The following is a 12,943-nucleotide window of genomic DNA, read 5'->3' on the forward strand; positions in this document are numbered from 1 at the left end:
GCAGCGGGATCCTAATGGAAACTTAGGGATATTAAGGTCTCCTTTTAATAGAGAACCGGAACAAAGCATTAGCACATAGTGAATACATGAACTCCTCATACTATGGTCATCTCCGGGAGTGGTTCCGGCTATTGTCACTCCGGGGTTGCTGGGTCATAACACATAGTAGGTGACTACAACTTGCAAGATAGGATCAAGAACACACATATATTGATGAAAACATAATCGGTTCATATCTGAGATCATGGCACTCGGGCCCTAGTGACAAGCATTAAGCATAGCAAAGTAGTAGCAACATTAATCTCAGAACATAGTGGATACTAGGGATCAAACCCCATCAAAACTAACTCGATTACATGATAGATCTCATCCAACCCATCACCGTTCAGCAAGCCTATGATGATATTAATCACGAATGGTGAAGACCATCACGGAATTGGCGATGAAGGATGGTTGATGATAACGACGGCAACGATCTCCCCTCTCCGGAGCCCAGAACAGACTCCGGATCTGCCCTCCAGAGGAAGAACAGGTGGTGGCGGCAGCTTCGTGTCGTAAAACGCGATGAACTCTTTTCTCTGATTTTTTTCCGGGTGAGAGAGACTAAATAGAGCTGGAGTTGGAGGCGGAGGAGCCACGAGGGCCTCACAAGCCTGCCAGGCGTGGCCCGGGGGGGGGGGGCGCCTCGTGGGCTTGTGGGCTCCTCGCTCCGTCCCTCTAGGTAATTCTTGCGCCAGCATTTTTTATATATTGCACAAAAAATCCTCATAAATTTCCACGTCATTCCGAGAACTTTTATTTCTGCGCAAAAACAACACCATGGCAATTCTGCTGAAAACACCATTAGTCTGGGTTAGTTCCATTCAAATCATGCAAATTAGAGTCCAAAACAAGGGCAAAAGAGTTTGGAAAAGTAGATACGATGGAGACGTATCAACTCCCCCAAACTTAAAGCCTTGCTTGTCCTCAAGCAATTCAGTTGACAAACTGAAAGAGACAAAAGAAAAACTTTTACGAACTCTGTTTGATCTTGTTGTTGTAATTATGTCTAACTCATATTCATATTTTCAGCAAGATCATAAGCTAACCACATAAGCAATGACATTTAGGTCTCATGGTAAACTCATATCAATGGCATAATAAACTAGTGAGCAATAATAATAAGTTTCAAACATCAACACTTCAATCAAAACAATCATGAAGCAATATGAATAGATGGTATCTCGCTAGCTCTTTCTGAGACTGCAAAACATAAATGCAGAGCACCTTCAAAGACCAAGGGCTGACTGAACATTGTAATTCATGGCAAAGAAGATCCAGTCACAGTCATACTCAATAACAATTAAAAGCAAAGCATAAAAATGACGGAGGTGCTCTCTAATTGGTTCCTTTATAAGGAGAGGATGACTCAACAGAAACATAAATAGATAGGCCCTTTGCAGAGGGAAGCATTGATTTGCATAGGTGCCAGAGCTCAAGCTTTTAAAGCAGAGATAAATAATTTTGGGTGGCATGCTTTCATTGTCAACGTGATGACCAAGATTTACCACCATCTTCCATGCTACACAAATTATAGGCGGTTCCCAAACAGAAAAGTAAAGTTTTGACTCCCCCACCACCGATCAATCACACTCCACGACTAGCCGAATCATCGGGTGTCGTCCATACCAACAACAACCCAGGGGGAGTTTTGTTTGCAATTATCTTTTCTATTTGAGCATGGGACTGGGCATTCCAATTACCGGCCCCTTTCTCGTGAGTGATAGTGAATAAACACGTATCAAGGATAAAACGCCTAGCATGGAAGATACTGACCGCCCCTTGTCACCACATGATCTGTTCGGGCATACAAAACAGATTATTTCTTGAAGATTTAGAGAGTGACACATGCAAATTTACTTGGAACGGCAGGTAGATACCGCATATAGGTAGGTATGGTGGACTCATATGGAACAACTTTGGGTTTATGGAAGTGGATGCACAAGCAGCATTCCTGCTTAGTACAAGTGAAGGCTAGCAAAAGACTGGGAAGCGACCAACTAGAGAGCGACAACAGTCATCAATACGCATTGAGATTAACCAACATTGAGTGCAAGCATGAGTAGGATATAAATCACCATAAACATGAATATCATAGAGGCTACGCTATGTTGATATTGTTTCAACTACATGCGTGAACATGTCCCAAGTCGAGCCACTTGAATCATTCAAAGGAGGATACCATCCTATCATACGACATCATAATCATCTTGAAATTCATGTTGGCATCCAAGACAAACCATTATAAGCTACTAGCTAATTAAGCATGGCATCAGAAACTATGATCTCTAAGTTGTCATTGCAAACATGTTTCTCTCATAACAAAGCTGAATTAGGAATGATGAGCTAGTCATATTTACAAAAACAAAATAGGTCGAGTTCATACCAGCTTTTCCAGGCTCAGTCACTTCATCATATATCGTCATTATTGCCTTTCACTTGCACGACCGAATGATGTGAATAATAATGAGAGTGTTCGTGCATTGGACTAAGCTGGAATCTGCAAGCAAACATAGAGGAGAAGACAAAGTAATATGGCTCTTTGACGGATAAACAGATATGCATGTGAGAGCCACTAAATATTTTAACCATGGTCTTCTACCTTGACCCATAGAAAAAGAAAACTATTTACACGGGAAAGCTCCCAACAAGCAAAAAAAGAACGAGAAATATTTTTAGGTTTTCTCAATCTAAACAAACACACGAGAAGAAGCGAGAAAAAGAAATAAACTAACATGGATGATACAATGGCAAGGTGTGAACAGCGACTATCAAAGTGAAAGTGTGAGCATGAATATAAAGTCGGTGAGAAACACGTACTCCCCCAAGCTTAGGCTTTTGGCCTAAGTTGGTCTACTCTCATGGCTGGTCCGGGCGATATCCAAAATCATAATGGGGGTTGTACAGGAATGCGGCAGCTACCGCCTGAATAGCTGCCTCACGGAGGTTAGCAGCCTTCGCCTCCCTCTCATACTCCTCTGCCTCTCCTCTGGTTATGTAATATCTCCGTTTTACCTGAAAGTCAAAGAAGGCAGGAGCAGGAAGGGTAATATGGAAAACACGTTGTCGGTTAAATATTAACTGGTATAGGAGGGATTCATTATTCCTCTCAAGGAACTGAGAACATGTCATAGCGGCGCGATCAAGGAAAGCTGTATGGAGTGGGGGATCTCCTTCGCGGATGGGTACTCCAAGAAAATTTGCTATGCGAGTGGCATAGATCCCACCAAACAAATCCCCTTCATTAGCATTATTATTTAGCCTCCTCACAATTATAGCCCCCATGTTGAAACTTCTATCACCCGTTACTGCGCTCTTAAGAATACTAAGGTCAGGTGCGCAGAGGTGACAATGCTCGGTCTTGCCGTTAATGCATCTACCTATGAAGAGGGCAAAATAATGCAAGGCAGGAAAATGAATACTCCGCATGGTAGTCTACGTAATATCTCTAGTTTCTCCGACAGTTATACTAGAGATAAAATCTTTATCTCTTTGTGTCACGCCCAAGATGCGACCCTATCCTCAATTTGGCACGAAGGCCTCGTCAGGGATAGAAGCGCATCTCGTCGTGTCGCAAGAATGGATATCGTTACAAGTACATGTACTGAAAAGAAGAGATATATTTACAGAGTTGGCTTACACTCGCCACAAGCTACATCAGAGTCACATCAGTACATTACATAATCATCAAGAGTAAGAGCAAGGTCCGACTACGGACGAAAACAAACGACAAAAGAAGAACGACGTCCATCCTTGCTATCCCAGGCTGCCGGCCTGGAACCCATCCTAGATCGATGAAGAAGCAGAAGAAGAAGCAACTCCAAACGAACAATCAACGCGCTCGCGTCAAGTAACCTTTACATGTACCTGCAACTGGTGTTGTAGTAATCTGTGAGCCACACGGGACTGAGCAATCTCATTTCCAAAGGTATCAAGACTAGCAAAGCTTAATGGGTGAGGTATGGTTAAGTGGTGAGGTTGCAGCAGTGGCTAAGCATATATTTGGTGGCTAAACTTACGAGTACAAGAATTAGAGGGAGAAGATCTACGCATAGCGGACGTGAACTACGGATGATCAAATGAATGATCCTGAACACCTACCTACGTCAGGCATAACCCCACCGTGTCCTCGATCGGAGAAGGACTCACGAAAGAGACATTCACGGTTACGCACACAGTTGGCAAGTTTTAATTAATTAACTTTAAATTATCTAGAACCAGTGTTAAACAAAGTATCCACGTTGCCACATAACCGCGGGCACGACTTTCCGAAAGATTTAACCCTGCAGGGGTGCTCCAACTAGTCCATCACAAATTACCACAAGCCGCATAGAAATTCTCAATCACGAAGCTCGCGATCTCGTCGGATTCCCTAGCGGAAAACCTCAACTCTGAGATTACCCAAAGCATCACCGGAATCCCGATGCACAAGATATCTCGTCAAAGGTAAAACTAATCCAGCAAGGCCGTCCGACGTGTCGACGTACCCGATAGGAGCCGCGTATCTCGTTCTCAGGACACGACAGATGGAACTAGCTACGAGTGCCAAACCTCGAGTTTCCTCGCGGTGGCCCCGCAGGCAGACCGTTTGGGACCAACACCATCAGCACTGGTCCCCCTGTTTATGTAAAATCACTCCTCGGGTAGCGCTAACTCCCTATGCATTTCAATTTGTCAAAATTATTATGTTGGGCAAATGTAGAACCAAAGTTGGGCCTTGCCAGACCAGCTTTAATCTAAAACGAATTATCAAGGGGGTCCCCATAACAACCCCGATCGTGTTAGGAGCGCTCAATTATGGAACATAACACCGGTAGCCGAAACTAAGGGGGCAAAGGTGGAACAAAACACCAGGTTAGGAAGGCCGAGCCTTCCACCTTTTACCGAGTATATAGGTGCATTAAATTAAACAACAATTAATATGGTGATATAACAAGGAACCCATGCTTTCACATGGAAGCAACTGCACCTGCAACTAGCAACGCTAACATAGGGTTAAGCAAGCAGTAACATAGCCAATCAGTGGTTTTCTAGGTCGTACAGGTTGAAGGTGATCATGGCATTGTGGAGAGGCTGATATTTAACATGTGGTAGGCAACGAGATATAATCGATAGAAGCGATGAAACTAGCATGGCAATGATAGTAATGGTATCTGGGGAAATGATCATCTTGCCTGGGATCCCGCTTGGAAGAAGAATGCCTCCGTGAAGCAGACGAGCCCACGATATTCACCACACGATGCACAACACATATGATGCATGAGCTACTGAATACATGCAAGTCACGGCATGACAAATCACACAATCAAACACTACACATTAAGTGAAGTTCAATATGCATGAGTTGCATATTGACGAAACTCCACGTTAATTATTTAGTTCACTCCCGGTTATTTACACGGCAATGTTAATGTTGTTAAACATGAAATAGGTGAAGCGGAAATTAAACTACCTATCTAGACATTTTAAATGAGGTCGGAAATGACATATAGCACCTCCGAAACGACCTCACTTGTTAATTTACAATTCTGTCCAGATCTAAATTAATGCATTTAATTGGTTGTTAAACAGCAAAACAAATAGGTTCACGTGATTCTACGCGTCAAGGCAAGCAATCTACACATGAAGAACATCTCCAACGGAGCTACGGATCAAAAGTTACAAGCACTGCAAGATATGATGGCATGAATGCAAAATGTGTGCAACGATGGTCACGAGCACTTCAAAACAAACAACCAGCAAGAGAAAATGAAACTACACAAGATTCTAAGCTAGTTTCATGTAGGACACGATCAAATCGGAGCTACGGTTCAACATCTACGAGCAAAACAAGAAATCACTACAAACTGCCAAAATCAGCCACATAGCACTTTCTACGCCCCACAACTACGGCTACACAACTCCGATAAACTCATGCAAGGCATGGCACGGAAGAGGGCAAGAAGCACTACTACGAACAGCTAACAACAACTAGCATGGCAGCAAGGAACACTAGGGAAGGAAGTAACAAAATGGCTTCCCACACATTGTTTCAGACTTAGTGAAAATTACAACTCTTGAAAGTGCAGTTTTCGATCTGAAGCAATATTGACAGCAGCAAAACCTATATCTACAGGACTACAAATGGCATGAAACTTAACAGAATGCTAGAGAAACATAAGGTGTACAACTAACTCCATTGGACCAACCTCAAAAGAGCTACAGATCACAAGATGCAAGCAAGGCAAGACAGCAACAAAATATAACAGATTCCAGACTTAGAAATATTTCAGCTCCTCTAAAACAGCACTATTTATAGCAACTTGAGAGCAAGCAAAACACGTCTAAACATGCATTTCTATTGCAACTAAAAATACTAGGGGCTAAACAAAACATCCAAGATCAACTCCCTAGTTGACAACTAATTCAAACGAGGCACGGAATAAATCCTACGAATGAATCAAAAGGGCAACATAGCAAAATATCTCGCGAACTAACTTACTCGAAAGCTAAAACTAATTGCACAGAAAAATCCATGGGATTTTTCTACCCCGGAAACATATAAAATATGTGGGGTTTGCAACACAAAATAATGCCGCACACAAATGCGAGAGAAACACCTATATACAGGAAAATAAACTACCGGCAAATCATACATGCAAAAATACCTACGACCGCTCTAAGATACAAGGAAAAATAGCCCCTAAAACATAGGCATTTTTATCATGGCATTCGAATAATTCGGACTTGCGCGAAAATTAAATACGGACTAAATTCTATTGGGACAACATGCTAATCTAGGCAACTGGCACGACAAACGACGTCAAACAGTTATGCATATTTCAAATACGCATTCTACGCGCGAAACTACCACAAAACCATATATAAAACTCCTTGTTCCGACTTATAGAATAAAAGTTACGGTCGTTACAATATTTACCTATCTCCTGAAATTAACTAATCCGAAAAAAGAAATAACCTAAATATCTAACGGGCCGAGCTGGGACGCCACTAACTAAAACATCCCACGGGCGCAATATAGGGTCTGGTGGGGAAACTTTTACCTCGGGCCATGGCCCGGATCTGCAGAGGAGAGCTGGGCCGAGCTACGTGGGCCTGGTGGAGCGAAGGCCTGAGGCGGTGGGGAAGCCGGCCGACTGGGCCTTGGTGGCCTTTTGGCGCAGGGGAGCAGCCCGCGCGGTGCTGGGCCGGCTCGGGAGCCTCCTGGCGAGGCCCAGCTGGGGTCCGCGGGGAGCCGGTCGAGCGGGGAGCCTCGTCTTCCTCCCGCACGAGCAGAGGCGGCCGCCGGCGGTTGAGGATCACGAGATCTGGCCGGGACCCGGCGAGGTTGCAGTCCAAGCGGCGGGATCCGGCGAGGCAGGATGCTGGAGAGGGCGGGGCCGGCCGGATCCGGGCACACATCGGGGAAGCGGCGGCGACGCATGGCGGCGGTGCGGGCTGGCCTGGCAGCGGGGCTCCGGCGCGGCGCTGGGGATCTGGCGACGGGGGGCCGAAGGGCAAGGCGGTGGGGCTGGCAAGGCAAGGGCCGGCGGCGGCTGCTGGCCGGCGCGGCGACGCGGGAGAGGGAGCCATGGGGAGGCGCGGCTCGGGCAGGAAGAACGGGGGCGGCGGCGGCTCGGGTCCGGGCGGCGGCGCGCAGATGGGCCCGGCGGGCCTCGGATGGGCTCGGCGGGCCCGCGGCGGCTGGGGCTGGGGAGAGAGAGGAGAGACTGTGCGGCTAGGGTTAGGTTTAGGTGGGGCACGGAAAACGAGGAGGGACTTGAGGAGGGATGTCTAAAATGCATGGGGGTATTTATAGAGAAAAAGGGGGCTCGGTTAACCGGAATCGCGTTCCGGATCCAACCGCGGGGTCGGATTCGGACGATTCCGAACGCGGTTATGGGTACGCGGCCGTGTAGAGGGAATATCCGGAGACGAGAGGGAGAATGGGCGGTGCGGCACGAATTTTAAAACACCGACAAACGTCCGACGGTAGACCGAATACGGTGCCGCTATGGTCGACCGTTCGGGTACCAGACGGTCTCCGATCGCGACGAAATTCGACAGGCGGCCTGGCTATATTAAAATAAGACCGCACGTCAAATCCCAACCCGATCAAAGAAAGTTTTAAACGCACTTTAAAAACAGGGCTTCGACGGTGCCGCGGGCGCGTGCATGTGCGGTCGGACTCAGAACGGGCAATGACGAGAACCGGCAACTACTAACGGATGCAAGTTTTGAAAACGGGCGGCAACGGAGACGCCGATGCAATGCAGATGATGCGCATGATGCGATGATGACACGCCAAATAAAATAAGCCACACGACAAAAACGGAAAGAGAGGGGAATCTTCTCGGACGTCGGCATCGGGTTGTCACACTTTGTCCATAAGAACTTCACCCAAAACATGAAAACTTCACAACACGAAACTTAAACAGAAACTCATGATAACATTAGTACAAGAAAGCAAACCACCACTTCCTTAGGTACTCTAGCAAACTTAAATTATACTTGTGCTGATGTTGGGTTACTGTACTTTCAATCTTCCATGGCTAATACCCCCCGAAACTATCCATAGTTTCATCAAAATAAGCAACCAGCACAACAAAAACAGAATCTGTTAACAGCAGACCAGTCTATAGCAATCTGTATATTTCATATAGCTCTGGTACTTCAAAAATTCTGAAAAATTACGACAGTCTGAAGAATTTGTGTAGCAATCCTCAGAAAAACGAATCAACTCAAAAGCTCTTACAAAAAAACAAAATGAAAATTCTTTTCATGAGAAGAAAGTTTCTGTATTTTCCAGCATGACCAAACGATCATCCCCAAGACTAATCATAACGGTTTTGCTTGGCACAAATGCAAAAAGAAACACAAAAAACACAATCATAATAGAATAATGAAAGTGTGGAAAACACAAAACAGAAAGAAAAAGGATAGATTCGTTGGGTTGCCTCCCAACAAGCGCTTTTGTTTAACGCCCTTAGCTAGGCATTCAATGATGCTCTCACGGAAGACAAGAATTGAAGCATAACGAGAACATCCTAAAGCATGTGAAAATCACATCTAAGTCTAACATACTTCCTATGCATAGGCATTTTGTAGGAAAACAAATTGTCAAGACAACCAATAGCTGCCATATGCAAGGAAGAAGAAAGAGACAAGAGCAATCTCAACATCACGAGAGGTGATTTGGTAACATGAAAGTTTCTACCACAATATTTTCCTCGCTCATAGCAATTACATGTGGGATCATATTCGAATTCAACAATGTAACTATCAAAACGGATATTCTTTTCATGATCCACATGCATGCAAAGTTGACGCTCTTCAAAAATAGTGGGATTGTCATCAACTAAAGTCATGACTTCTCCAAACCCACTTTCAATATTATTGCAAATATCATATTCATCATGAGGTTTGAACAAATTTTCAAGATCATAAGAAAGATCATCACCCCAATCATGATTATTGCAACAAGTAGTGGACATAGCAAAACTACCATCCCCAAGCTTAGGGTTTTGCATATTTTAGCATGATTGTCACTAATGTAATTTATAGTGAAACCATTGCAATCATGCTTTTCATCCAAGGAGCCCTCGTGAATCACTTCATGAATTTCTTCATCACGATTTTTAGATTCACACATCTCAAGCAAAACTCCATAGAAATAGTCAATTGTCCTCAACTCACTAGCAATTCGTTCAACAATAGTGGGTCTCTTAAAGAGATTAGCTAGTGGATGAGGATCCATATCAATGGATTTTCAGCAAGCAAAGATGCAAGATAAAAGAAGGCACATGGTAACACAAGCAAACAGAAAGCAAGCGGAAGAAGGGCGAACGGAAAAAAGCCAAAAGGCAAATGAAAACAGCAAATGTGAAGTGGGGGAGAGGAAAACGAGAGGCAACTGGCAACAAAAGTAAATGCAAGAGAAGAGTTTGTGAGACCTACTTGGACAGATCTTGATTTCTCCTCCCCGGAAACGGCGCCAGAAATACTTCTGATGGTTTGTTGTGTATCCCTTGCAATGGCGCCAGAAATAGTTGTGTCGACGGCACCAGGAATCCTTCAGCTGCGGCTATGCCTTAAGGGACCTCCTAGGCAAGTATGCAAAGAATTTCCCCCGTGGCCTTGGAGCCTTGTGTTGGTGTTCCCTCGAAGCGGAAAGGGTGATGTAGCAAAACGACGGTAAGTATTTCCCTCAGTTTGAGAACCAAGGTATCAATCCGGTAGAAGAGTATCTCAAGATCTTGCACAAACACAAAAGCTTGCACCCAACGCTATGAAGGGATTGTCAATCCCTTATAGATTGTTTGCCAAGTGAGAAATGAAATCAACAAAGTAACAAAGTAAAATAAAAGCGGAGGTGTAAACGATGGATGTGAATAGACCCGGGGGTCGTAGTGTTTACTAGTGGCTTCTCTCATGAAAGCAAGTAGACGGTGGGTGAACAAATTACTGTCGAGCAATTGATAGAACCACGCAAAGTCGTGACGATATCTATGCAATGATTATCTCTATAGGCATCACGTCCAAAACAAGTAGACCGATACTTTGTGCATCTACTACTATTACTCCACACGTCGACCGCTCTCCAGCATGCATCTAGTATATTAAGTCCATAAGAACAAAGTAACGCCTTAAGCAAGATGACATGATGTAGAGGGATAATCTCAAACCAATGATAAAAACCACATCTTTTTACCCTTGATGGCAACTACTTGATGTGTGCCTTGCTGCCTCTAGTGTCATTGGGAAAGGTCACCACATGGTAGAACCCAAAACCAAGCACTTCTCCCATTGCAAGAATCAAAGATCTAGTTGGCCAAACAAAACCCAAGACTCAGAGAGACTTACAAGGATATCAAATCATGCATATAAGAAATCAGCAAAGACTCAAATATATATCATAGATAATCTGATCACAAATCCACAATTCATTGGATCTCGACAAACACACCGCCAAACAAGATTACATCGGATAGATCTCCATGAAGATCATGGAGAACTTTGTATTGAAGATCCAAGAGAGAGAAGAAGCCATCTAGCTACTAACTACGGACCCGTATGTCTGAAGTGAACTACTGACGAGTCATTGGAGGGGCGATGATGATGATGAAGAAGCCCTCCAACTGCAAAGTCCTCGCCGACAGGGTGCCGGGAAGGGTCTCCAGATGATATCTCACGGAAACGGAAGCTTGCGGCGGCGGAAAAGTATTTTCGAGGCTCTCCTGATTTTTTGCGGAATATTTGGGAATTTATAGGCCAAAGACCTAGGTTAGGGGGCGGCCAGGGAGGCCACAAGCCTGCCCACCGCCGCCTCCCCCTGGTGGCGGAGTGGAGGCTTGTGGACTCCCTAGAGCCCACTTGGCTTGTCCCAAAAGCCCCCTAATCTTCTTTCGTTCGGGAAAAAATCATTTCCGGATTTTTCTTCCGTTTGGACTCCGTTCCAAAATCAGATCTGAAAAGAGTCAAAAACACGGAAAGAACAAGAACTGGCACTTGGCACTGAATTAATAAGTTAGTCCCAAAAAAGATATAAAAGGTACATAAAACAACCAAAGAAGACAAGATAACAGCGTGAAACCATCAAAAATTATAGATACATTTGAGACGTATCAAGCATCATCATGAACACCACTATCGATATTATCACTAGGCTCGTGTTCATCATCAGATTGTGTTTCGACATCAGAAACAGAGACATCGTTTGGATTCTCAGGTGTAACAGCAGCAGGGTTGCTAGCATGCAAGTTCCTATCTTCTTTCTTTGTCTTCCTAATACCAGGATGGCTAGGTGCATTAGTTTTAACTCCTTGAGAATCTTGTTCAATTCACTTAGGATGACCCTCCGGATACAAAGGTTCCTAGGTCATTCTACCACCACTAGTTACGACTCTAACAGAATTGTCATTCAACTCATTGAGCAAGTCATTTTGAGCCTTAAGTACTTGTTCTACTTGAGTAGTGACCATAGAGGCATGTTTACTCAAAAGCTTAAGATCATTGACATTTCTATCCACACAAGCACTTATATGATCAATCATACGAGCATTTTGCCTCAATTGTGTGCTAACATAATCATTGAAAGTTTGTTGTTTGGCAACAAAGTTATCAAATTCATCTAAGCATAAGCTAGCAGGTTTATCAAAAGGAAAATCACTCTCATTGAATCTACGAAGAGAATTTACCTCTACTACGTGTGTCAGGTTATCAAGACCATGTATTTCTTTGATAGGTGGTAGATTCTTGACATCTTCAGATTTAATGCCCTTCTCTTGCATAGATTTTTTAGCTTCTTGCATATCTTCAGGACTGAGGAATAGAATACCTCTTTTCTTTGGAGTTGGCTTAGGAGGTGATACGGGAATAGTCCAAGCATTATCATTTCTAAAGATATTATTCCCTGAAAACACAAACAACACAACTATCTAGGTGGTCCCTAGAAGCATCGGTTAGTCCATTATAAAAGATATCAAGTATTTCATTTTTCTCAAGAGGGTGATCAGGCAAAGCATTCAGTAACTGGACAAGCCTCCCCCAAGCTTGTGGGAGACTCTCTTCTTCAACTTGCACAAAGTTATATATATCCTGCAAGGCAGCTTGTTTCTTATGGGAGACAATATTTCTCAAAGAAGTAGTGAATCATATCCTGGGGACTACGCACACAACCAGGAGCAAGAGAAGTGAACCAAGTCTTAGCATCACCCTTTAGCGACAAAGGAAACAACTTAAGGATATAGTAATGGCGAATCTTTTCCTCACTCGTGAATAGGGTGGCTATATCGTGCAGTTTGGTAAGATGTGCTACAACCGTTTCAGACTCATAACCATGAAAAGGATCAGATTCGACCAAAGTGATTAACTCAGGATCGATAGAGAATTCATAATCCTTATCAGACACAAAGATAGGCGAACT

The sequence above is a fragment of the Hordeum vulgare genome, chromosome 2H (genome assembly GCF_904849725.1).
Source record: "Hordeum vulgare subsp. vulgare chromosome 2H, MorexV3_pseudomolecules_assembly, whole genome shotgun sequence".
Lineage (NCBI taxonomy): Eukaryota > Viridiplantae > Streptophyta > Magnoliopsida > Poales > Poaceae > Hordeum > Hordeum vulgare.